This window comes from Anomaloglossus baeobatrachus, chromosome 5 (genome assembly GCF_048569485.1).
Source record: "Anomaloglossus baeobatrachus isolate aAnoBae1 chromosome 5, aAnoBae1.hap1, whole genome shotgun sequence".
In the NCBI taxonomy this organism is placed as follows: domain Eukaryota; kingdom Metazoa; phylum Chordata; class Amphibia; order Anura; family Aromobatidae; genus Anomaloglossus; species Anomaloglossus baeobatrachus.
In genome coordinates this window covers 258,348,546-258,374,592 of record NC_134357.1, presented here as the reverse complement: position 1 = coordinate 258,374,592, position 26,047 = coordinate 258,348,546, and positions in this window count along the sequence as shown.

The window sequence follows — 26,047 nt, the reverse complement described above, 5'->3', positions numbered from 1 at the left end:
AGTCCCATGCCTTAGTATTCTCCTGACTAGTTCTAGTCTGTTGCAACTTTCCCTTAATTACAAGGGAATGTCTAAATGTTTAGATGCCTCGCAGTTGTGTGCGGACCGGTCTGCTCCGGACTAGACACACTAGACAGAGTGTCCTCCACGTTGCTCTGAAGCCCCCATAGTGCGCACTACATTGACGTTTTTAGTTCTACCAACCTGTTCATGCCTGGAGGTTACCCCAAAAGTATCTGTTGCGATGAGCTGTATATACGGTGACAGCATCTATTTTCACTGGGTTCATCTGTAAGAAAACCTTAATTACTGATTTCCCAGATTGACTGTTGAATGAGGACTAATCTGTGTACAAGGCTGAAATATTTTGTAATGTAACATCATACGATGACATCTTAAACCCTTTTTCATTGTTTTTCAGCACAAGCACAGACTTAAAATCTTGATTCCACATAGCCCCAAGACTGTGCTCCTCGTGTGACTATTCGTTATATGGTATAACTGCACATTACCCATTTTGTTACAGTCACAATGTGACTGCAGGATAGTGAGAGTCAGACATGCTAGAGGATTTTAGGCTATCTTACTTCTGCATTACCCCTGGAGGTGGAAACACTGGAGTCCCATGCCTTAATATTCTCCTGACTAGTTCTAGTCTGTTGCAACTTTCCCTTAATTACAAGGGGATGTCTAAATGTTTAGATGCCTCGCAGTTGTGTGCGGACCGATCTCCTGCTCCGGACTAGACACACTAGACAGAGCGTCCTCCACGTTGATCTGAAGCCCCCACAGTGCGCACTACATTGCCGTTTTTAGTTCTACCAACCTGTTCATGCCTGGAGGTTACCCCAAAAGTATCTGTTGCGATGAGCTGCATATACGGTGACAGCATCTATTTTCACTGGGTTCATCTGTAAGAAAACCTTAATTACTGATTTTCCAGATTGACTGTTGAATGAGGACTAATCTGTGTACAAGGCTGAAATATTTTGTAATGTAACATCATACGATGACATCTTAAACCCTTTTTCATTGTTTTTCAGCACAAGCACAGACTTAAAATCTTGATTCCACATAGCCCCAGGACTGTGCTTCTCGTGTGACTATTCGTTATATGGTATAACTGCACATTACCCATTTTGTTACAGTCACAATGTGACTGCAGGATAGTGAGAGACAGACATGCTAGAGGATTTTAGGCTATCTCTGACTTCTGCATTACCCCTGGAGGTGTAAACGCTGGAATCCCATGCCTTAGTATTCTCCTGACTAGTTCTAGTCTGTTGCAACTTTCCCTTAATTACAAGGGAATGTCTAAATGTTTAGATGCCTCGCAGTTGTGTGCGGACCGGTCTGCTCCGGACTAGACACACTAGACAGAGTGTCCTCCACGTTGCTCTGAAGCCCCCATAGTGCGCACTACATTGACGTTTTTAGTTCTACCAACCTGTTCATGCCTGGAGGTTACCCCAAAAGTATCTGTTGCGATGAGCTGTATATACGGTGACAGCATCTATTTTCACTGGGTTCATCTGTAAGAAAACCTTAATTACTGATTTTCCAGATTGACTGTTGAATGAGGACTAATCTGTGTACAAGGCTGAAATATTTTGTAATGTAACATCATACGATGACATCTTAAACCCTTTTTCATTGTTTTTCAGCACAAGCACAGACTTAAAATCTTGATTCCACATAGCCCCAGGACTGTGCTTCTCGTGTGACTATTCGTTATATGGTATAACTGCACATTACCCATTTTGGTACAGTCACAATGTGACTGCAGGATAGTGAGGGACAGACATGCTAGAGGATTTTAAGCTATCTCTGACTTCTGCATTGCCCCTGGAGGTGGAAACACTGGAGTCCCATGCCTTAATATTCTCCTGACTAGTTCTAGTCTGTTGCAACTTTCCCTTAATTACAAGGGGATGTCTAAATGTTTAGATGCCTCGCAGTTGTGTGCGGACCGGTCTCCTGCTTCGGACTAGACACACTAGACAGAGCGTCCTCCACGTTGATCTGAAGCCTCCACAGTGCGCACTACATTGACGTTTTTAGTTCTAACAACCTGTTCATGTCCGGAGGTTACCCCAAAAGTATCTGTTGCGATGAGCTGCAGATACGGTGACAGCATCTATTTTCACTGGGTTTCTCTTCAAGAAAACCTTAATTACTGATTTCCAGATACTTTAGAATTAGGACTAATCTGTGTACAAGGCTGAAATATTGTGTAATGTAACATCATACGATGACATCTTAAACCCTTTTTCATTGTTTTCAGCACAAGCACAGACTTAAAATCTTGATTAAACATAGCCCTAGGACTGTGCTCCTCGTGTGACTTCGTTATATGGTATAACTGCATATTACCCATTTTGTTGCAGTCACAATGTGACCGCAGGATAGTGAGGGACAGACATGCTAGAGGATTTTAGGCTATCTCTGACTTCTGCATTACCCCTGGAGGTGGAAACACTGGAGTCCCATGCCTTAATATTCTCCTGACTAGTTCTAGTCTGTTGCAACTTTCCCTTAATTACAAGGGGATGTCTAAATGTTTAGATGCCTCACAGTTGTGTGCGGACCGGTCTCCTGCTCCGGACTAGACACACTACACAGAGCGTCCTCCACGTTGCTCTGAAGCCCCCACAGTGCCGCCTACATTGACGTTTTTAGTTCTACCAACCTGTTCATGCCTGCAGGTTACCCCAAAAGTATCTGTTGCGATTAGCTGCATATACGGTGACAGCATCTATTTTCACTGGGTTCATCTGTAAGAAAACCTTAATTACTGATTTTCCAGATTGACTGTTGAATGAGGACTTATCTGTGTACAAGGTTGAAATATTTTGTAATGTAACATCATACGATGATATCTTAAACCCTTCTTCATTGTTTTTCAGCACAAGCACAGACTTAAAATCTTGATTCCACATAGCCCCAAGACTGTGCTCCTCGTGTGACTGTTCGTTATATGGTATAACTGCACATTACCCATTTTGGTACAGTCACAATGTGACTGCAGGATAGTGAGGGACAGACATGCTAGAGGATTTTAAGCTATCTCTGACTTCTGCATTGCCCCTGGAGGTGGAAACACTGGAGTCCTATGCCTTAATATTCTCCTGACTAGTTCTAGTCTGTTGCAACTTTCCCTTAATTACAAGGGGATGTCTAAATGTTTAGATGCCTCGCAGTTGTGTGCGGACCGGTCTCCTGCTCCGGACTAGACACACTAGACAGAGCGTCCTCCACGTTGATCTGAAGCCCCCACAGTGCGCACTACGTTGACGTTTTTAGTTCTACCAACCTGTTCATGCCTGGAGGTTACCCCAAAAGTATCTGTTGCGATGAGCTGCAGATACGGTGACAGCATCTATTTTCACTGGGTTTCTCTTCAAGAAAACCTTAATTACTGATTTCCAGATACTGTAGAATTAGGACTAATCTGTGTATAAGGCTGAAATATTGTGTAATGTAACATCATACGATGACATCTTAAACCCTTTTTCATTGTTTTCAGCACAAGCACAGACTTAAAATCTTGATTCCACATAGCCCTAGGACTGTGCTCCTCGTGTGACTTCGTTATATGGTATAACTGCATATTACCCATTTTGTTACAGTCACAATGTGACTGCAGGATAGTGAGAGACAGACATGCTAGAGGATTTTAGGCTATCTCTGACTTCTGCATTACCCCTGGAGGTGGAAACACTGGAGTCCCATGCCTTAATATTCTCCTGACTAGTTCTAGTCTGTTGCAACTTTCCCTTAATTACAAGGGGATGTCTAAATGTTTAGATGCCTCACAGTTGTGTGCGGACCGGTCTCCTGCTCCGGACTAGACACACTACACAGAGCGTCCTCCACGTTGCTCTGAAGCCCCCACAGTGCGCACTACATTGACGTTTTTAGTTCTACCAACCTGTTCATGCCTGGAGGTTACCCCAAAAGTATCTGTTGCGATTAGCTGCATATACGGTGACAGCATCTATTTTCACTGGGTTCATCTGTAAGAAAACCTTAATTACTGATTTTCCAGATTGACTGTAGAATGAGGACTTATCTGTGTACAAGGCTGAAATATTGTGTAATGTAACATCATACGATGACATCTTAAACCCTTTTTCATTGTTTTTCAGCACAAGCACAGACTTAAAATCTTGATTCCACATAGCCCCAAGACTGTGCTCCTCGTGTGACTATTCGTTATATGGTATAACTGCACATTACCCATTTTGGTACAGTCACAATGTGACTGCAGGATAGTGAGGGACAGACATGCTAGAGGATTTTAAGCTATCTCTGACTTCTGCATTGCCCCTGGAGGTGGAAACACTGGAGTCCCATGCCTTAATATTCTCCTGACTAGTTCTAGTCTGTTGCAACTTTCCCTTAATTACAAGGGGATGTCTAAATGTTTAGATGCCTCGCAGTTGTGTGCGGACCGGTCTCCTGCTTCGGACTAGACACACTAGACAGAGCGTCCTCCACGTTGATCTGAAGCCTCCACAGTGCGCACTACATTGACGTTTTTAGTTCTAACAACCTGTTCATGTCCGGAGGTTACCCCAAAAGTATCTGTTGCGATGAGCTGCAGATACGGTGACAGCATCTATTTTCACTGGGTTTCTCTTCAAGAAAACCTTAATTACTGATTTCCAGATACTTTAGAATTAGGACTAATCTGTGTACAAGGCTGAAATATTGTGTAATGTAACATCATACGATGACATCTTAAACCCTTTTTCATTGTTTTCAGCACAAGCACAGACTTAAAATCTTGATTAAACATAGCCCTAGGACTGTGCTCCTCGTGTGACTTCGTTATATGGTATAACTGCATATTACCCATTTTGTTACAGTCACAATGTGACTGCAGGATAGTGAGAGACAGACATGCTAGAGGATTTTAGGCTATCTCTGACTTCTGCATTACCCCTGGAGGTGGAAACACTGGAGTCCCATGCCTTAATATTCTCCTGACTAGTTCTAGTCTGTTGCAACTTTCCCTTAATTACAAGGGGATGTCTAAATGTTTAGATGCCTCACAGTTGTGTGCGGACCGGTCTCCTGCTCCGGACTAGACACACTACACAGAGCGTCCTCCACGTTGCTCTGAAGCCCCCACAGTGCGCACTACATTGACGTTTTTAGTTCTACCAACCTGTTCATGCCTGGAGGTTACCCCAAAAGTATCTGTTGCGATTAGCTGCATATACGGTGACAGCATCTATTTTCACTGGGTTCATCTGTAAGAAAACCTTAATTACTGATTTTCCAGATTGACTGTAGAATGAGGACTTATCTGTGTACAAGGCTGAAATATTGTGTAATGTAACATCATACGATGACATCTTAAACCCTTTTTCATTGTTTTTCAGCACAAGCACAGACTTAAAATCTTGATTCCACATAGCTCCAAGACTGTGCTTCTCGTGTGACTATTCGTTATATGGTATAACCGCACATTACCCATTTTGTTACAGTCACAATGTGACTGCAGGATAGTGAGGGATAGACATGCTAGAGGATTTTAGGCTATCTCTGACTTCTGCATTGCCCCTGGAGGTGGAAACACTGGAGTCCCATGCCTTAATATTCTCCTGACTAGTTCTAGTCTGTTGCAACTTTCCCTTAATTACAAGGGGATGTCTAAATGTTTAGATGCCTCACAGTTGTGTGCGGACCGGTCTCCTGCTCCGGACTAGACACACTACACAGAGCGTCCTCCACGTTGCTCTGAAGCCCCCACAGTGCGCACTACATTGACGTTTTTAGTTCTACCAACCTGTTCATGCCTGGAGGTTACCCCAAAAGTATCTGTTGCGATTAGCTGCATATACGGTGACAGCATCTATTTTCACTGGGTTCATCTGTAAGAAAACCTTAATTACTGATTTTCCAGATTGACTGTAGAATGAGGACTTATCTGTGTACAAGGCTGAAATATTGTGTAATGTAACATCATACGATGACATCTTAAACCCTTTTTCATTGTTTTTCAGCACAAGCACAGACTTAAAATCTTGATTCCACATAGCCCCAAGACTGTGCTCCTCGTGTGACTATTCGTTATATGGTATAACTGCACATTACCCATTTTGGTACAGTCACAATGTGACTGCAGGATAGTGAGGGACAGACATGCTAGAGGATTTTAAGCTATCTCTGACTTCTGCATTGCCCCTGGAGGTGGAAACACTGGAGTCCCATGCCTTAATATTCTCCTGACTAGTTCTAGTCTGTTGCAACTTTCCCTTAATTACAAGGGGATGTCTAAATGTTTAGATGCCTCGCAGTTGTGTGCAGACCGGTCTCCTGCTTCGGACTAGACACACTAGACAGAGCGTCCTCCACGTTGATCTGAAGCCTCCACAGTGCGCACTACATTGACGTTTTTAGTTCTAACAACCTGTTCATGTCCGGAGGTTACCCCAAAAGTATCTGTTGCGATGAGCTGCAGATACGGTGACAGCATCTATTTTCACTGGGTTTCTCTTCAAGAAAACCTTAATTACTGATTTCCAGATACTTTAGAATTAGGACTAATCTGTGTACAAGGCTGAAATATTGTGTAATGTAACATCATACGATGACATCTTAAACCCTTTTTCATTGTTTTCAGCACAAGCACAGACTTAAAATCTTGATTAAACATAGCCCTAGGACTGTGCTCCTCGTGTGACTTCGTTATATGGTATAACTGCATATTACCCATTTTGTTACAGTCACAATGTGACTGCAGGATAGTGAGAGACAGACATGCTAGAGGATTTTAGGCTATCTCTGACTTCTGCATTACCCCTGGAGGTGGAAACACTGGAGTCCCATGCCTTAATATTCTCCTGACTAGTTCTAGTCTGTTGCAACTTTCCCTTAATTACAAGGGGATGTCTAAATGTTTAGGTGCCTCACAGTTGTGTGCGGACCGGTCTCCTGCTCCGGACTAGACACACTACACAGAGCGTCCTCCACGTTGCTCTGAAGCCCCCACAGTGCGCACTACATTGACGTTTTTAGTTCTACCAACCTGTTCATGCCTGGAGGTTACCCCAAAAGTATCTGTTGCGATTAGCTGCATATACGGTGACAGCATCTATTTTCACTGGGTTCATCTGTAAGAAAACCTTAATTACTGATTTTCCAGATTGACTGTAGAATGAGGACTTATCTGTGTACAAGGCTGAAATATTGTGTAATGTAACATCATACGATGACATCTTAAACCCTTTTTCATTGTTTTTCAGCACAAGCACAGACTTAAAATCTTGATTCCACATAGCTCCAAGACTGTGCTTCTCGTGTGACTATTCGTTATATGGTATAACCGCACATTACCCATTTTGTTACAGTCACAATGTGACTGCAGGATAGTGAGGGATAGACATGCTAGAGGATTTTAGGCTATCTCTGACTTCTGCATTGCCCCTGGAGGTGGAAACACTGGAGTCCCATGCCTTAATATTCTCCTGACTAGTTCTAGTCTGTTGCAACTTTCCCTTAATTACAAGGGGATGTCTAAATGTTTAGATGCCTCGCAGTTGTGTGCGGACCGGTCTCCTGCTCCGGACTAGACACACTAGACAGAGCGTCCTCCACATTGATCTGAAGCCCCCACAGTGCGCGCTACATTGATGTTTTTGGTTTTACCAACCTGTTTATGCCTGGAGGTTACCCCCAGAAGTATCTGGTGCGATGAGCTGCAGAAACGGTGACAGCATCTATTTTCACTGGGTTCATCTTCAAGAAAACCTTAATTACTGATTTCCCAGATTGACTGTAGAATGAGGACTAATCTGTGTACAAGGCTGAAATATTGTGTAATGTAACATCATACGATGACATCTTAAACCCTTTTTCATTGTTTTTCAGCACAAGCACAGACTTAAAATCTTGATTCCACATAGCTCCAAGACTGTGCTCCTCGTGTGACTATTCGTAACTGCACATTACCCATTTTGTTACAGTCACAATGTGACTGCAGGATAGTGAGAGACAGACATGCTAGAGGATTTTAGGCTATCTCTGACTTCTGCATTACCCCTGGAGGTGTAAACGCTGGAGTCCCATGCCTTAGTATTCTCCTGACTAGTTCTAGTCTGTTGCAACTTTCCCTTAATAACAAGGGAATGTCTAAATGTTTAGATGCCTCGCAGTTGTGTGCGGACCGGTCTGCTCCGGACTAGACACACTAGACAGAGTGTCCTCCACGTTGCTCTGAAGCCCCCATAGTGCGCACTACATTGACGTTTTTAGTTCTACCAACCTGTTCATGCCTGGAGGTTACCCCAAAAGTATCTGTTGCGATGAGCTGCATATACGGTGACAGCATCTATTTTCACTGGGTTCATCTGTAAGAAAACCTTAATTACTGATTTTCCAGATTGACTGTTGAATGAGGACTAATCTGTGTACAAGGCTGAAATATTTTGTAATGTAACATCATACGATGACATCTTAAACCCTTTTTCATTGTTTTTCAGCACAAGCACAGACTTAAAATCTTGATTCCACATAGCCCCAAGACTGTGCTCCTCGTGTGACTATTCGTTATATGGTATAACTGCACATTACCCATTTTGTTACAGTCACAATGTGACTGCAGGATAGTGAGGGACAGACATGCTAGAGGATTTTAGGCTATCTCTGACTTCTGCATTACCCCTGGAGGTGGAAACACTGGAGTCCCATGCCTTAATATTCTCCTGACTAGTTCTAGTCTGTTGCAACTTTCCCTTAATTACAAGGGGATGTCTAAATGTTTAGATGCCTCGCAGTTGTGTGTGGACCGATCTCCTGCTCCGGACTAGACACACTAGACAGAGCGTCCTCCACGTTGATCTGAAGCCCCCACAGTGCGCACTACATTAGCGTTTTTAGTTCTACCAACCTGTTCATGCCTGGAGGTTACCCCAAAAGTATCTGTTGCGATGAGCTGCAGATACGGTGACAGCATCTATTTTCACTGGGTTTCTCTTAGGACTAATCTGTGTACAAGGCTGAAATATTGTGTAATGTAACATCATACGATGACATCTTAAACACTTTTTCATTGTTTTTCAGCACAAGCACAGACTTAAAATCTTGATTCCACATAGCCCCAGGACTGTGCTTCTCGTGTGACTATTCGTTATTTGGTATAACTGCACATTACCCATTTTGTTACAGTCACAATGTGACTGCAGGATAGTGAGGGACAGACATGCTAGAGGATTTTAGGCTATCTCTGACTTCTGCATTACCCCTGGAGGTGGAAACATTGGAGTCCCATGTCTTAATATTCTCCTGACTAGTTCTAGTCTGTTGCAACTTTCCCTTAATTACAAGGGGATGTCTAAATGTTTAGATGCCTCGCAGTTGTGTGCGGACCGGTCTCCTGCTCCGGACTAGACACACTAGACAGAGCGTCCTCCACGTTGATCTGAAGCCCCCACAGTGCACACTACGTTGACGTTTTTAGTTCTACCAACCTGTTCATGCCTGGAGGTTACCCCAAAAGTATCTGTTGCGATGAGCTGCAGATACGGTGACAGCATCTATTTTCACTGGGTTCATCTGTAAGAAAACCTTAATTACTGATTTTCCAGATTGACTGTTGAAAAGGACTTATCTGTGTACAAGGCTGAAATATTTTGTAATGTAACATCATACGATGACATCTTAAACCCTTCTTCATTGTTTTTCAGCACAAGCACAGACTTAAAATCTTGATTCCACATAGCCCCAAGACTGTGCTCCTCGTGTGACTATTCGTTATATGGTATAACTGCACATTACCCATTTTGGTACAGTCACAATGTGACTGCAGGATAGTGAGGGACAGACATTCTAGAGGATTTTAAGCTATCTCTGACTTCTGCATTGCCCCTGGAGGTGGAAACACTGGAGTCCCATGCCTTAATATTCTCCTGACTAGTTCTAGTCTGTTGCAACTTTCCCTTAATTACAAGGGGATGTCTAAATGTTTAGATGCCTCGCAGTTGTGTGCGGACCGGTCTCCTGCTCCGGAATAGACACACTAGACAGAGCGTCCTCCACGTTGATCTGAAGCCCCCACAGTGCGCACTACGTGGACGTTTTTAGTTCTACCAACCTGTTCATGCCTGGAGGTTACCCCAAAAGTATCTGTTGCGATGAGCTGCAGATACGGTGACAGCATCTATTTTCACTGGGTTCATCTGTAAGAAAACCTTAATTACTGATTTCCCAGATTGACTTTAGTATTAGGACTAATCTGTGTACAAGGCTGAAATATTGTGTAATGTAACATCATACGATGACATCTTAAACCCTTTTTCATTGTTTTCAGCCCAAGCACAGACTTAAAATCTTGATTCCACATAGCCCCAGGACTGTGCTTCTCGTGTGACTATTCGTTATATGGTATAACTGCACATTACCCATTTTGTTACAGTCACAATGTGACTGCAGGATAGTGAGAGTCAGACATGCTAGAGGATTTTAGGCTATCTCTGACTTCTGCATTTCCCCTGGAGGTGTAAACACTGGAGTCCCATGCCTTAATATTCTCCTGACCAGTTCTAGTCTGTTGCAACTTTCCCTTAATTACAAGGGGATGTCTAAATGTTTAGATGCCTCGCAGGTTTTGTGCGGACCGGTCTCCTGCTCCGGACTAGACACACTAGACAGAGCGTCCTCCACGTTGATTTGAAGCCCCCACAGTGTGCACTACATTGACGTTTTTAGTTCTACCAACCTGTTCATGCCTGGAGGTTACCCCAAAAGTATCTGTTGCGATGAGCTGCAGATACGGTGACTGCATCTATTTTCACTGGGTTTCTCTTCAAAAAAACCTTAATTACTGATTTCCCAGATTATCTGTAGAATTAGGACTAATCTGTGTACAAGGCTGAAATAATGTGTAATGTAACATCATACGATGACATCTTAAACCCTTTTTCGTTGTTTTCAGCACAAGCACAGACTTAAAATCTTGATTCCACATAGCCCCAGCGCCAGGTGAGGGTAACAAGGGGTGGGGGGGGGTCTGGGGATCCGCTTATGTACTACCTTCTGTGGTTCCCTCAGCCGCCTCAACACTGCCCACCAGAGCACCATAGTCCTCCGAGTGCTGGAAGTCCATCCACTCCCTCCACGTGGCCCAAAATTTCTCATATGAGTTGTGTAATGATGAAGTTAGATCCTCCATATACATGAGGTCATTGACCTTCTTGATCCATTGAACCAGTGAGGGGGGTGCCGTGCTCCTCCATCTCTCTGGGATGCACACTCTCGCCGCCATGATGAGGAATTTCCTCAGAGATTTTTTGTATATTTTTTCAGAAGTCCCGCAGTGATGTAACATGGCGGCAGCAGGTCCCAATTCCTCCTCTCCACCCGTCACCCGTGAAATGATATCAGACACCCCCCTCCGGAAGGGCCGGATCGCCTCACATTCCCAGAACACGTGTAGAATGTTGCCCTCTGCTGTGCCACAATGCCAGCACATGGGATCAACCGTTGTGAACATCGCATGTAACCTCGAAGGTACTCTGTACCATCTTGTTAGCAGCTTGTAGCTAGCCTCTTGAAACCTGGAGCTGATGGAGGATGTGTGCGCCAATCTGAAGACCCTTTCCCACTGTGTTGGTGTCAGCTGGATTCCCAGATCCCGTTCCCACTGTGAAGCAAAAGGGGGGATTTGTTGGTCCGGGGGCGAAGATAGGAGCAAATATACTGCCGAAAGAGAATGCCGTATCGTGCCTGGTCCCATACATATTTTTTCAAACTGTGTCTTGGGTCGCTGAAAGAGGGATCTGGCTGGAAGGCAACTGAAAAAGTGTGCCAGTTGCAAGCATCTCCAGTGACCAAGTGAGCTGGGATCCTGTTTATCTGCCAATCCCCCTACCGACGGCCAGGTGTCCCGGTTTCCAAAGTCCTCTACCCGATCCACCCCGCCCCGAACCCAAGACTGAAAAACTGGAACCGCTCTGCCTGGCTCAAAGGCAGGATGGCTCAGGATTGGCGTCAAGCTCGATTGCCTGGGTAACATTTCTGATTGCACTTTCCCCGTATTACAGTATTTCACAGTTGACCCGATAGTTGGATGTGTTTTCAAGCTTGCAGGGACCTCCGAGAGCACCCATGGCAATTTGTTGAGGGGAATTGGGGAAAAGGACTGTTCAATTTGTATCCAAGCCTTTTGAGACCCGTTCCTGCACCAATCAATCATTCTAGTTAGATGACCTGCTAAATGATACCTTCTCATGTCTGGCAGCCCAATCCCCCCCCTACACTTGGTCCTGTGCAAAATAGCTCTTTTTATTCGTACCGATTTACCTGCCCAAATGAAGGAGGACTGAATGGACTCCAGAGATTTGAAAAATCCTGAGGGTATTTTGATTGGGAGCGCCTGCAGTAGATATAGAATTCTAGGTAAGATATTCATTTTGTAAATCTGGCTTCTGCCAAACCAAGAGAATAATGATTTCCCCCATCTGTCACAGTCTCGCCTAATGGAAGACAGCAGAGACGGGACATTCTGAGAGTAGTGCAGACCGAGATCCCCAGTCAGCCGTATCCCCAGGTAATTTAGAGATTGGGATGCCCATCGAAAATTAAACGATCCCCTCAACTCTTCCACCTCTTTGGATGAGAGATTTATGTTAAGGGCCTCAGATTTCGTGAAATTTATCTTGAAATTTGATAAACTGGAGTATCTCCGGAATTCCCTCATTAAGTTGGGCAGGGAGATCTTGGGGGCTGAAATGAAAAACAGGAGATCGTCCGCATATGCAGCTACTTTGTGCGTAACATGGCCCACCCCAATACCCGCAATATCTGAGTTGGCTCGTACGTGTCTGAGGAAGGGTTCTAGCGTCAAGATGAAGATTAAGGGAGACAGTGGACATCCCTGACAGGTGCCATTAGATATTTTAAATGGGTCCGACAGAATCCCATTCACTCGGACTCTCGCCGAGGGTACCGAGCATAAAGACATGATCCAACCCATCATTCCACTTCCCAACCCCAGACACCCGAGCGTGGCTTCCATAAAGGTCCAATCCACTCTATCAAAAGCCTTTTCGGCATCAGTTGACAGCAGGAAAGAGGGTAGACCCCCAATTTTAGCTTTATATATCAAATTAATGGCCTTAACTGTGTTATCACGTGCCTCACGACCCGCCATAAACCCCGCCTTATCTGGGTGGATTATTTGAGAGATCAGAGGTGCCAGCCTGCTTGCAAGGATTTTAGCAAATAATTTTGTATCCACATTCAACAGGAATATCGGGCGATAGCTAGCACATTGTGTTGGGTCTTTCCCCATCTTAGGTATTACCGTGGTGTGTGCTCTCAATGAATCTGCATTGGGAGTTGAGCCCTCTGAAGCCCTAGAATTAAAGGCTGACAGGAGGTGTGGGGATATAATCTCCTTAAGTTTTTTGTAGTATACGAGGGGGAGTCCATCAGGCCCAGGTGCCTTTCCCGATTTGGATGACCCTATTGTGTCCACCAGCTCTTGATTTGAAATTGGAGTTTCCAATGCGGCTATCTCGGAGTCTGTCAACCGCGGCATTTTTGCTTCTCTGATGTACTCTGAAATTTTACTTTTAATAGATGATTTTGACAAGGTGGGGTCATGTGTCTCTAAATTATATAAGGATGCATAGAATTTTTGGAACGTCTCCGCAATTTCTGCCGAAGAATGTAATATTGATCCTTGAGGGTGTGTAGGGGAAATTTTTGATATAAAGGTTGTCGCCTGATGTTGTCTGAGTGCTCTCGCTAATGTCTTGCTACACTTGTTCCCGTATTCATAAAAATGTCTACGGCATCTATTAAGGACCCCTTTTGCCTTGCTGTTAAGTAGCTTCCGTAGCTCGTCCCGGACTTTGAATATGGCTCCTCCCACCTCCGCCGAGGGCATCTGCTTATGTTGTGTCTCCAGATCTCTCAGCTGTGTTAGCAGTCTGTTGACCTCTAGTTCCCTTTCCCTCTTTCTTCTTGCCCCTTGCTGTATGAGAACCCCTCGAATAACACATTTGTGGGCCTCCCAGACCGTCGTTGGTGATGTATCCCCACCCGCGTTCAACGTAAAGTATTCAGTCAGGGAGTTCTGTACTGACTGAAGGCCTTCAGGGTCCTCCAGTAGGGAAGTGTTCAGTCTCCACTGACTGAAGGCCTTCAGGGTCCTCCAGTAGGGAAGTGTTCAGTCTCCATTGCCACTGCTGTGGAAACGGAGACTGTAGCACCATAGACACAGTGCAAAGTGCATGGTCAGAGAATGTTATGCTATCTATCTGGGCTTTGGAGATCCTTTCGAGGTCTTTATGTTTTACAAAAAAGTAGTCCAATCTGGAGTATACACCATGTACATTTGAATAGAAAGAGTAGTCCCTCTCAGTCGGGTGCAACAATCTCCATGTGTCCACGAGCTGCTGCTCATGTAATAAGTACCGCAGCCTGCGGAGGGCTGATGTAGGATGTGCAGAGGCCCCCAAGGAGGTGTCCTGAGCTGGGTTTAGAGCGATATTGAAATCCCCCCACATAATGAGTGTCCCCTCCACGAAATCCTCCATAGTTTCAACAAATCCGGCCAGGGTATCAATTTGCCCCACATTGGGGAGGTATATAGAAGCTAATGTGTAAATATGCGTAGCGATCCTGCCCTTCACCAACAATAGCCGTCCCCTGTCATCACTGCGAGACTCCATGAATTCCCAAGGGATGGAGCGCGAGACAAGAATACCAGTACCTCGGGACTTCGGGTCCGGCGAGAAGCTATGATACGCCTCAGGGAACCAGCGTGATGTCAATTTAAACGGTTTATGTTTGCACAGATGCGTTTCTTGCAAGAAAGCAATTTGGACCCCCATTTTTTTTAACGTATTTGCCAGGATAGACCTCTTACCCGGGCTATGTAAACCTTTCACATTCAATGTCCCACATTTCACCTCCGAGTTCCCTGGTTTATGCATGTTGGGTCAGGAACAGTGTTGAACCCCCTACAAAACACTGACCGGATACGGGAAAGTGGGGTAAGGATCGGGTGGGGGGGGATCAAGAATAAGGTAGAAAAAAGAACTAGCAGCAGAGAAGAAAGAGCAGAGAGAGAGAAAAAAAAAAGCGATAAGTATTAGCAGACAGAAAATATGAACAGTAAGGGTATGTGCGCACGTTGCTTTTTACCTGCTTTTTACCTGCTTTTTTGCTGCTTTTTCTTCTGCGCTGTTTAATGCCAAAATGGATGTGTTCTTCTATTCAAGCAAAGTCTATGGGAATTTGGGTTTCTTGTTCACACTATGTTGTTCAAAATGCTGCCTTTTTGTGGCAGAACTTTGGTCAAAAACTCAGCTTTGCAGTGCAAAACCCAAATGGCAAAAACAATTGACATGTTGCTTCTTTGAAAAGCTGAGTTTTTGACCAAAGTTCTGCCTCAAAAAGGCAGCATTTTGAACAACATAGTGTGAACAAGAAACCCAAATTCCGATAGACTTTGCTTGAATAGAAGAACACATCCATTTTGGCATTAAACAGCGCAGAAGAAAAAGCAGCAAAAAAGCAGGTAAAAAGCAGGTAAAAAGCAACGTGCGCACATACCCTAACAGCTGGCCTAAAGGAATGGCCAGTAAGTTTCACACAATAAAACTATGCAGTCTCTGAAGAACTTAGAGACCTGGTGCTCTCCAGATGGGAGAACCACCCTTGGGGTGCGTGGAAGACCAAGGGCAAAAGCTAAACAAGCTCGAGGCAGAAATGACAATATTATAGTGAACTGAAAACCTACGTCTCACCCCCCCGTTACACGACAGGGCAGTGAGAGGCACATTTCTTAGAAGAACAACACGTTTATCAGACTATCCATCAACATTATCAATTGAAGGGTCCATGTGAGACCCCCTTAGGGGGAGAGAGAGACAAAGAGAGGGGGTGTGAAAGGGAGAGCGAAAGAGATAGAAAAGGGGAAGAAAGGGGAGAAAAAGATAAAGAAGAGAGAGAGAGTGGAGGAAGAGTGAAAAAGGGGCGAAAGAGAAACGACGGAGCAGAGAGAGAGAGAAGAAAGAGAGAAAGGAACGAGAGAGAAAAGGAGGAGCAAGAAGAGAGGAGAAAGAGAGGGAAGAGAGAGAGAGAAGAGGGAGAGAAAAAGAGAGAAAAGGGAGGAACACAAACGGATAAAAGAGAGCATAGAGGGGGAATAATAATCTCTCCACCTCTCTCCCTGCCACCCAAGAAAAGAGAGACAAATACATTTCAAGTAGCAATTAACCCAATATTTAAGTTCGCGTCCGGCCTATAAGGGGCCATCCTCCCACATCTCCCGCTCCCCCACCACAAGATAGAAAACCGCAATCAGACCCAAGTCTTCAATCTGGCTCCTCCTGGGAAGATTCTCCGGCCGGCTTGGGATCCCTGGAACTCTTCTGAGGTCTTGCACGGCGGCGTCCACCTTCTCTTCTTCTTTGGGGTAACCCGGCGGGTCTGTCCATATGTAGCCAGTTAGGGATCTCTACTGCCGGTGTATCAAGAAATTGGAAGAGACCCTCCACCTCCTCCGGCCGCTTCAGCAGATATTGGTCTCCATTGTGGTGTACTATTAGGTGAAATGGATGTCCCCATCTGTAAGATGCTCCTTTCTCTTTAATTTTTTGTAGAATAGGGAGGAGCTGACGCCTCATATACAGGGTTCTGGCTGATATGTCAGGAAAAAGCTTGATTTCAGACCCTTTGTAAGAGACGGTTCCATGGACCCATGCCTTCCTCAGTATGGCTTCTTTATCCGTGTAGTAATGCAGTCTGCACAGAACATCTCTCGGCTGTGCTGTGTCACCCGGCCCCTGGCGGAACACTCTGTGGACTCTGTCGATCACATAAGTGGAGTCCTCTGCAGCTACCATCACTTTGTTGAAAATTAAAGTTACAGACTTAAGGAGGGCAGCTGCTGCTATCTCTTCTGGGATGCCTTTCAAACGAATATTATTTCGCCTCCCCCTGTTTTCTTGATCATCTAACAGGATGGCGACATTTTGCAGGTGTGTACTGGCTTTGGATAGAGTTTGCTCCAGTGTGTTAACTCTTTCAAATAGTGTAAACACATCATTCTCCACTGCAGTGGTGCGTGTATCCAGAGCATCAATGTCCCCTTCACAATGGACAGAGCCCTCTCATGTGCCGCCTCCATTTTAGTAACTAGATTGTCCAGGTCATGTTTGGTGGGGAGAGCAGCCAGCAGCTGCAGGATGCGCTCTGTATCCACAGTGGAGCTTCCTGGGTTAACTCCTTGTGTGATCTGACTGTGTGGGGATTGACTGCTTTGGGAGCCTGACAACTCCTGATATGCCTGGGAGGCCCTGCATTCATTACCCCCATGCATATCTCCATCAGTGCCCAGACTCCTGCTCTCTTCACCAGCCTGGCTCATCAAGCTCTGCTGTGGGACCTGAACTCCACCGCCCCCCTCCTTCTGAGTATTCTGTGCAGCAGCCTCACCTCCTGTATACCCCTGCACCACTGGTCTCTGTGATGAAAGCAGAGATCTCGGTCCCAGCTGATCTCTGACGGTACCGCCCTGTACCTGCACGCTATGCATCGCCACCGCCACTTCTGTCCCGCTGCCACCACTGACGGCTGCTGTTGCTGCCGGCCCCTGCCTCATGGACGCAGGTGCCATTACTGGAGCAGGCCTGGAGACCGGAGAGAGCTTCCCCCCTTTGAACAGACGATCCACTGCTGCGCTGCTGCTTCTCAGGGCTGGTCGTCCGGTCGGTGGTGCTGTGCCTCTCTTCCCCGGCATGCTAGAGAGTGCCAGGTGGGTTTTGCTATGTTATTTGCCACCTCAGCCTGCAAGAGCTCCTACAGAGCACGTCTGCCTGCCATCAAGCTCAAGCCACGCCCCCCTATCTATATGAGAATTCTATCGTATTTTTCTCCTATTAATCCGGAAATTACGGAACTGTAATAAAATGAGAATTTTATAACCATATGGGTTTTCTGTAGTGAACCTATAGTGAACAATAATGAGCACATACCCAGTATCGCTCATTTTTGTGACAAAGATAGATTTTATTTTGCACGTTTTCCTAAGTGGATGCCTTGGGGAATAGGAAAGTGAAATTGACTAAATAGTAAAAACTATAATAAACTAGTAATTGTAGTGTGATGTTCGTGTAAAACCTTGATTAATCCTGTTTGAGAAAAAGCTGTGCTGGTAGAGATAACTTGTAAATAAATGTAAGGAATGATCTGGAAAATTTATCAAAGAAAATATGCTAGAAAATATGCTAATCGATATCCTGAATATGTACGTCCATATGATTACTAGAACAATCACTCACCAAACACAGAGACTGTATGGTAAGCACAAACTCTGTATTAAACTGAAGTAGAACAATCTAATGAAGTAGGGCTGACTGTTGACAAATTGTCTCCAACAGTGGACAATGGGACAATGAAACATGAAAAATGCAAATCCAAAGGTTTCTTTACTGTGGGGATAAAAGGATCCCATAACTAATAATGAGAATTAAACATCGGTTAGCAGTAATCAATGTACCCTTTAAATGTGCCTATGGTATCAAATCAGTCCACTGTGAGGAGATTAGTGTATTCATATACGGGGTTTATGCTCAGCCCAGAGCCATGTGCCTCATTTTATAATTAATAGTGCAGTCCGTCTGAAAAAAATATCTTAAATGAATCCTAAATGATTAGCTTATCACATCTTGTGCAAATAAGTAAAATGGAACACTTGTAATACAGAGGATTACCTGGTAATTGATCCAGCAGGGAGAAGGTGTCAGCGTGGTAATGCCTGCTGTGCACCCTTGTAAAGTGCTGGTTATGGGAGGTGATTAGTAACTGGCTTCCTGTCTACAGAACACACGAAGTCAGCACCAATGGACCGCAAGCTTTGGGGCATGCTCAGTAAACGTAAACCGAGGAGGTTACCCCAGAAGTATCTGGTGTGATGAGCTGCAGAGACGGTGACAGCATCAATTTTCACTGGGTTCATCTGTAAGAAAACCTTAATTACCGATTTTCCAGATTGACTGTAGAATGAGGGCTAATCTGTGTACCAGGCTGAAATATTGTGTAAAGTTTAGAGATGAGCGAACCGGTCGCGGTTCGGCTCGAGTTCGGTTCGCCGAACGGACGTCTCGTTCGATTTCGGTTCGGCGAACGTTCGACGAACCGAACTCGAACCGCATAGGAAACAATGGCAGGCAATCACAAACACATAAAAACACCTATAAAACACCCTCAAAGGTGTCCAAAAGGTGACAAACAACTCACAACACAAACACATGGGAAAGTGACAAGGACATATACTCATGCGAAAACAAAATAGCAGGACAAGGAAAATAGAGGAGGAGACACAGATATAGGCATGGCACGCCCTTCTAAAATCATGTAAAACACCGCAAGGTGACTCCAAGCGAAGTCTCCCTTTTTTCCAAAAATTGGGCCCCACACACACCCACCCCTTCAGTGGCAGCACTTGTGCCCCAGTTGTACACTTCACAGCCAGATTTGCATCAAGCACATTAAAAAATACGCCATACTTAACCGTCCCCAGGATGACACCGGGGTAGGTAGCAAAGTCTTTCCTGATCCCAGCTCTGTTCATCTTGGATCATTTTTAAAAACAATGTAAGCAAGGGTTACTCCAAGTGGAGTCTCCCTTTTTTTCTAAAAATTGGGGCCCACACACACCCACCCATTCAGTGGCAGCACTTGTGCCCCAGTTGTACACTTCACAGCTAGATTTGCATCAAGCACATTCAAAAATACGCCATACTTAACCGTCCCCAGGATGACACCGGGGTAGGTAGCAAAGTCTTTCCTGATCCCAGCTCTGTTCATCTTGGATCATTTTTAAAAACAATGTAAGCAAGGGTTACTCCAAGTGGAGTCTCCCTTTTTTTCCAAAAATTGGGCCCCACACACCCACCCATTCAGTGGCAGCACTTGTGCCCCAGTTGTACACTTCACAGCTAGATTTGCATCAAGCACATTCAAAAATACGCCATACTTAACCGTCCCCAGGATGACACCGGGGTAGGTAGCAAAGTCTTTCCTGATCCCAGCGCTGTGCATCTTGGATCATTTTTAAAAACAATGTAAGCAAGGGTTACTCCAAGCGGAGTCTCCCTATTTTTCCAAAAATTGGGCCACACACACACCCACCCCTTCAGTTACAGCACTTGTGCCCCAGTTGTACACTTCACAGCTAGATTTGCATCAAGCACATTCAAAAGTACGCCATACTTAACCGTCCCCAGGATGACACCGGGGTAGGTAGCAAAGTCTTTCCTGATCCCAGCTCTGTTCATCTTGGATCATTTTTAAAAACAATGTAAGCAAGGGTTACTCCAAGTGGAGTCTCCCTTTTTTTCTAAAAATTGGGCCCCACACACACCCACCCATTCAGTGGCAGCACTTGTGCCCCAGTTGTACACTTCACAGCTAGATTTGCATTAAGCACAGTCAAAAAAACGCCATACTTAACCGTCCCCAGGATGACACCGGGGTAGGTAGCAAAGTCTTTCCTGATCCCAGCTCTGTTCATCTTGGATCATTTTTAAAAACAATGTAAGCAAGGGTTACTCCAAGCGGAGTCTCCCTTTTTTTCAAAAAATTGGGCCACACACACACCCACCCCTTCAGTGGCAGCACTTGTGCCCCAGTTGTACACTTCACAGCTAGATTTGCATCAAGCACATTCAAAAATACGCCATACTTAACCGTCCCCAGGATGACACCGGGGTAGGTAGCAAAGTCTTTCCTGATCCCAGCTCTGTTCATCTTGGATCATTTTTAAAAACAATGTAAGCAAGGGTTACTCCAAGCGGAGTCTCCCTTTTTTCCAAAAATTGGGCCACACACACACCCACCCCTTCAGTGGCAGCACTTGTGCCCCAGTTGTACACTTCACAGCTAGATTTGCATCAAGCACATTCAAAAGTACGCCATACTTAACCGTCCCCAGGATGACACCGGGGTAGGTAGCAAAGTCTTTCCTGATCCCAGCTCTGTTCATCTTGGATTATTTTTAAAAACAATGTAAGCAAGGGTTACTCCAAGTGGAGTCTCCCTTTTTTTCTAAAAATTGGGCCCCACACACACCCACCCATTCAGTGGCAGCACTTGTGCCCCAGTTGTACACTTCACAGCTAGATTTGCATCAAGCACATTCAAAAATACGCCATACTTAACCGTCCCCAGGATGACACCGGGGTAGGTAGCAAAGTCTTTCCTGATCCCAGCGCTGTGCATCTTGGATCATTTTTAAAAACAATGTAAGCAAGGGTTACTCCAAGCGGAGTCTCCCTTTTTTTTCCAAAAATTGGGCCCCACACACACCCACCCATTCAGTGGCAGCACTTGTGCCCCAGTTGTACACTTCACAGCTAGATTTGCATCAAGCACATTCAAAAATACGCCATACTTAACCGTCCCCAGGATGACACCGGGGTAGGTAGCAAAGTCTTTCCTGATCCCAGCTCTGTTCATCTTGGATCATTTTTAAAAACAATGTAAGCAAGGGTTACTCCAAGTGGAGTCTCCCTTTTTTTCCAAAAATTGGGCCCCACACACACCCACCCATTCAGAGGCAGCACTTGTGCCCCAGTTGTACACTTCACAGCTAGATTTGCATCAAGCACATTCAAAAATACGCCATACTTAACCGTCCCCAGGATGACACCGGGGTAGGTAGCAAAGTCTTTCCTGATCCCAGTGCTGTGCATCTTGGATCATTTTTAAAAACAATGTAAGCAAGGGTTACTCCAAGCGGAGTCTCCCTTTTTTCCAAAAATTGGGCCACACACACACTCACCCCTTCAGTTGCAGCACTTGTGCCCCAGTTGTACACTTCACAGCTAGATTTGCATCAAGCACATTCAAAAATACGCCATACTTAACCGTCCCCAGGATGACACCGGGGTAGGTAGCAAAGTCTTTCCTGATCCCAGCTCTGTTCATCTTGGATCATTTTTAAAAACAATGTAATCAAGGGTTACTCCAAGTGGAGTCTCCCTTTTTTTCTAAAAATTGGGCCCCACACACACCCACCCATTCAGTGGCAGCACTTGTGCCCCAGTTGTACACTTCACAGCTAGATTTGCATCAAGCACATTAAAAAATACGCCATACTTAACCGTCCCCAGGATGACACCGGGGTAGGTAGCAAAGTCTTTCCTGATCCCAGCGCTGTGCATCTTGGATCATTTTTAAAAACAATGTAAGCAAGGGTTACTCCAAGCGGAGTCTCCCTATTTTTCCAAAAATTGGGCCACACACACACCCACCCCTTCAGTTACAGCACTTGTGCCCCAGTTGTACACTTCACAGCTAGATTTGCATCAAGCACATTCAAAAGTACGCCATACTTAACCGTCCCCAGGATGACACCGGGGTAGGTAGCAAAGTCTTTCCTGATCCCAGCTCTGTTCATCTTGGATCATTTTTAAAACAATGTAAGCAAGGGTTACTCCAAGTGGAGTCTCCCTTTTTTTCTAAAAATTGGGCCCCACACACACCCACCCATTCAGTGGCAGCACTTGTGCCCCAGTTGTACACTTCACAGCTAGATTTGCATCAAGCACATTCAAAAATACGCCATACTTAACCGTCCCCAGGATGACACCGGGGTAGGTAGCAAAGTCTTTCCTGATCCCAGCGCTGTGCATCTTGGATCATTTTTAAAAACAATGTAAGCAAGGGTTACTCCAAGCGGAGTCTCCCTTTTTTTTCCAAAAATTGGGCCCCACACACACCCACCCATTCAGTAGTAGCACTTGTGCCCCAGTTGTACACTTCACAGCTAGATTTGCATCAAGCACATTCAAAAATACGCCATACTTAACTGTCCCCAGGATGACACCGGGGTAAGTAGCAAAGTCTTTCCTGATCCCAGCTCTGTTCATCTTGGATCATTTTTAAAAACAATGTAAGCAAGGGTTACTCCAAGTGGAGTCTCCCTTTTTTTCCAAAAATTGGGCCCCACACACACCCACCCATTCAGTGGCAGCACTTGTGCCCCAGTTGTACACTTCACAGCTAGATTTGCATCAAGCACATTCAAAAATACGCCATACTTAACCGTCCCCAGGATGACACCGGGGTAGGTAGCAAAGTCTTTCCTGATCCCAGCGCTGTGCATCTTGGATCATTTTTAAAAACAATGTAAGCAAGGGTTACTCCAAGCGGAGTCTCCCTATTTTCCAAAAATTGGGCCACACACACACCCACCCCTTCAGTGGCAGCACTTGTGCCCCAGTTGTACACTTCACAGCTAGATTTGCATTAAGCACAGTCAAAAAAACGCCATACTTAACCGTCCCCAGGATGACACCGGGGTAGGTAGCAAAGTCTTTCCTGATCCCAGCTCTGTTCATCTTGGATCATTTTTAAAAACAATGTAAGCAAGGGTTACTCCAAGCTGAGTCTCCCTTTTTTTCAAAAAATTGGGCCACACACACACCCACCCCTTCAGTGGCAGCACTTGTGCCCCAGTTGTACACTTCACAGCTAGATTTGCATTAAGCACAGTCAAAAAAACGCCATACTTAACCGTCCCCAGGATGACACCGGGGTAGGTAGCAAAGTCTTTCCTGATCCCAGCTCTGTTCATCTTGGATCATTTTTAAAAACAATGTAAGCAAGGGTTACTCCAAGCGGAGTCTCCCTTTTTTTCAAAAAATTGGGCCACACACACACCCACCCCTTCAGTGGCAGCACTTGTGCCCCAGTTGTACACTTCACAGCTAGATTTGCATCAAGCACATTCAAAAATACGCCATACTTAACCGTCCCCAGGATGACACCGGGGTAGGTAGCAAAGTCTTTCCTGATCCCAGCTCTGTTCATCTTGGATCATTTTTAAAAACAATGTAAGCAAGGGTTACTCCAAGCGGAGTCTCCCTTTTTTCCAAAAATTGGGCCACACACACACCCACCCCTTCAGTGGCAGCACTTGTGCCCCAGTTGTACACTTCACAGCTAGATTTGCATCAAGCACATTCAAAAGTACGCCATACTTAACCGTCCCCAGGATGACACCGGGGTAGGTAGCAAAGTCTTTCCTGATCCCAGCTCTGTTCATCTTGGATTATTTTTAAAAACAATGTAAGCAAGGGTTACTCCAAGTGGAGTCTCCCTTTTTTTCTAAAAATTGGGCCCCACACACACCCACCCATTCAGTGGCAGCACTTGTGCCCCAGTTGTACACTTCACAGCTAGATTTGCATCAAGCACATTCAAAAATACGCCATACTTAACCGTCCCCAGGATGACACCGGGGTAGGTAGCAAAGTCTTTCCTGATCCCAGCGCTGTGCATCTTGGATCATTTTTAAAAACAATGTAAGCAAGGGTTACTCCAAGCGGAGTCTCCCTTTTTTTTCCAAAAATTGGGCCCCACACACACCCACCCATTCAGTGGCAGCACTTGTGCCCCAGTTGTACACTTCACAGCTAGATTTGCATCAAGCACATTCAAAAATACGCCATACTTAACCGTCCCCAGGATGACACCGGGGTAGGTAGCAAAGTCTTTCCTGATCCCAGCTCTGTTCATCTTGGATCATTTTTAAAAACAATGTAAGCAAGGGTTACTCCAAGTGGAGTCTCCCTTTTTTTCCAAAAATTGGGCCCCACACACACCCACCCATTCAGAGGCAGCACTTGTGCCCCAGTTGTACACTTCACAGCTAGATTTGCATCAAGCACATTCAAAAATACGCCATACTTAACCGTCCCCAGGATGACACCGGGGTAGGTAGCAAAGTCTTTCCTGATCCCAGTGCTGTGCATCTTGGATAATTTTTAAAAACAATGTAAGCAAGGGTTACTCCAAGCGGAGTCTCCCTATTTTTCCAAAAATTGGGCCACACACACACCCACCCCTTCAGTTACAGCACTTGTGCCCCAGTTGTACACTTCACAGCTAGATTTGCATCAAGCACATTCAAAAGTACGCCATACTTAACCGTCCCCAGGATGACACCGGGGTAGGTAGCAAAGTCTTTCCTGATCCCAGCTCTGTTCATCTTGGATCATTTTTAAAACAATGTAAGCAAGGGTTACTCCAAGTGGAGTCTCCCTTTTTTTCTAAAAATTGGGCCCCACACACACCCACCCATTCAGTGGCAGCACTTGTGCCCCAGTTGTACACTTCACAGCTAGATTTGCATCAAGCACATTCAAAAATACGCCATACTTAACCGTCCCCAGGATGACACCGGGGTAGGTAGCAAAGTCTTTCCTGATCCCAGCGCTGTGCATCTTGGATCATTTTTAAAAACAATGTAAGCAAGGGTTACTCCAAGCGGAGTCTCCCTTTTTTTTCCAAAAATTGGGCCCCACACACACCCACCCATTCAGTAGTAGCACTTGTGCCCCAGTTGTACACTTCACAGCTAGATTTGCATCAAGCACATTCAAAAATACGCCATACTTAACCGTCCCCAGGATGACACCGGGGTAAGTAGCAAAGTCTTTCCTGATCCCAGCTCTGTTCATCTTGGATCATTTTTAAAAACAATGTAAGCAAGGGTTACTCCAAGTGGAGTCTCCCTTTTTTTCCAAAAATTGGGCCCCACACACACCCACCCATTCAGTGGCAGAACTTGTGCCCCAGTTGTACACTTCACAGCTAGATTTGCATCAAGCACATTCAAAAATACGCCATACTTAACCGTCCCCAGGATGACACCGGGGTAGGTAGCAAAGTCTTTCCTGATCCCAGCGCTGTGCATCTTGGATCATTTTTAAAAACAATGTAAGCAAGGGTTACTCCAAGCGGAGTCTCCCTATTTTCCAAAAATTGGGCCACACACACACCCACCCCTTCAGTGGCAGCACTTGTGCCCCAGTTGTACACTTCACAGCTAGATTTGCATTAAGCACAGTCAAAAAAACGCCATACTTAACCGTCCCCAGGATGACACCGGGGTAGGTAGCAAAGTCTTTCCTGATCCCAGCTCTGTTCATCTTGGATCATTTTTAAAAACAATGTAAGCAAGGGTTACTCCAAGCGGAGTCTCCCTTTTTTTCAAAAAATTGGGCCACACACA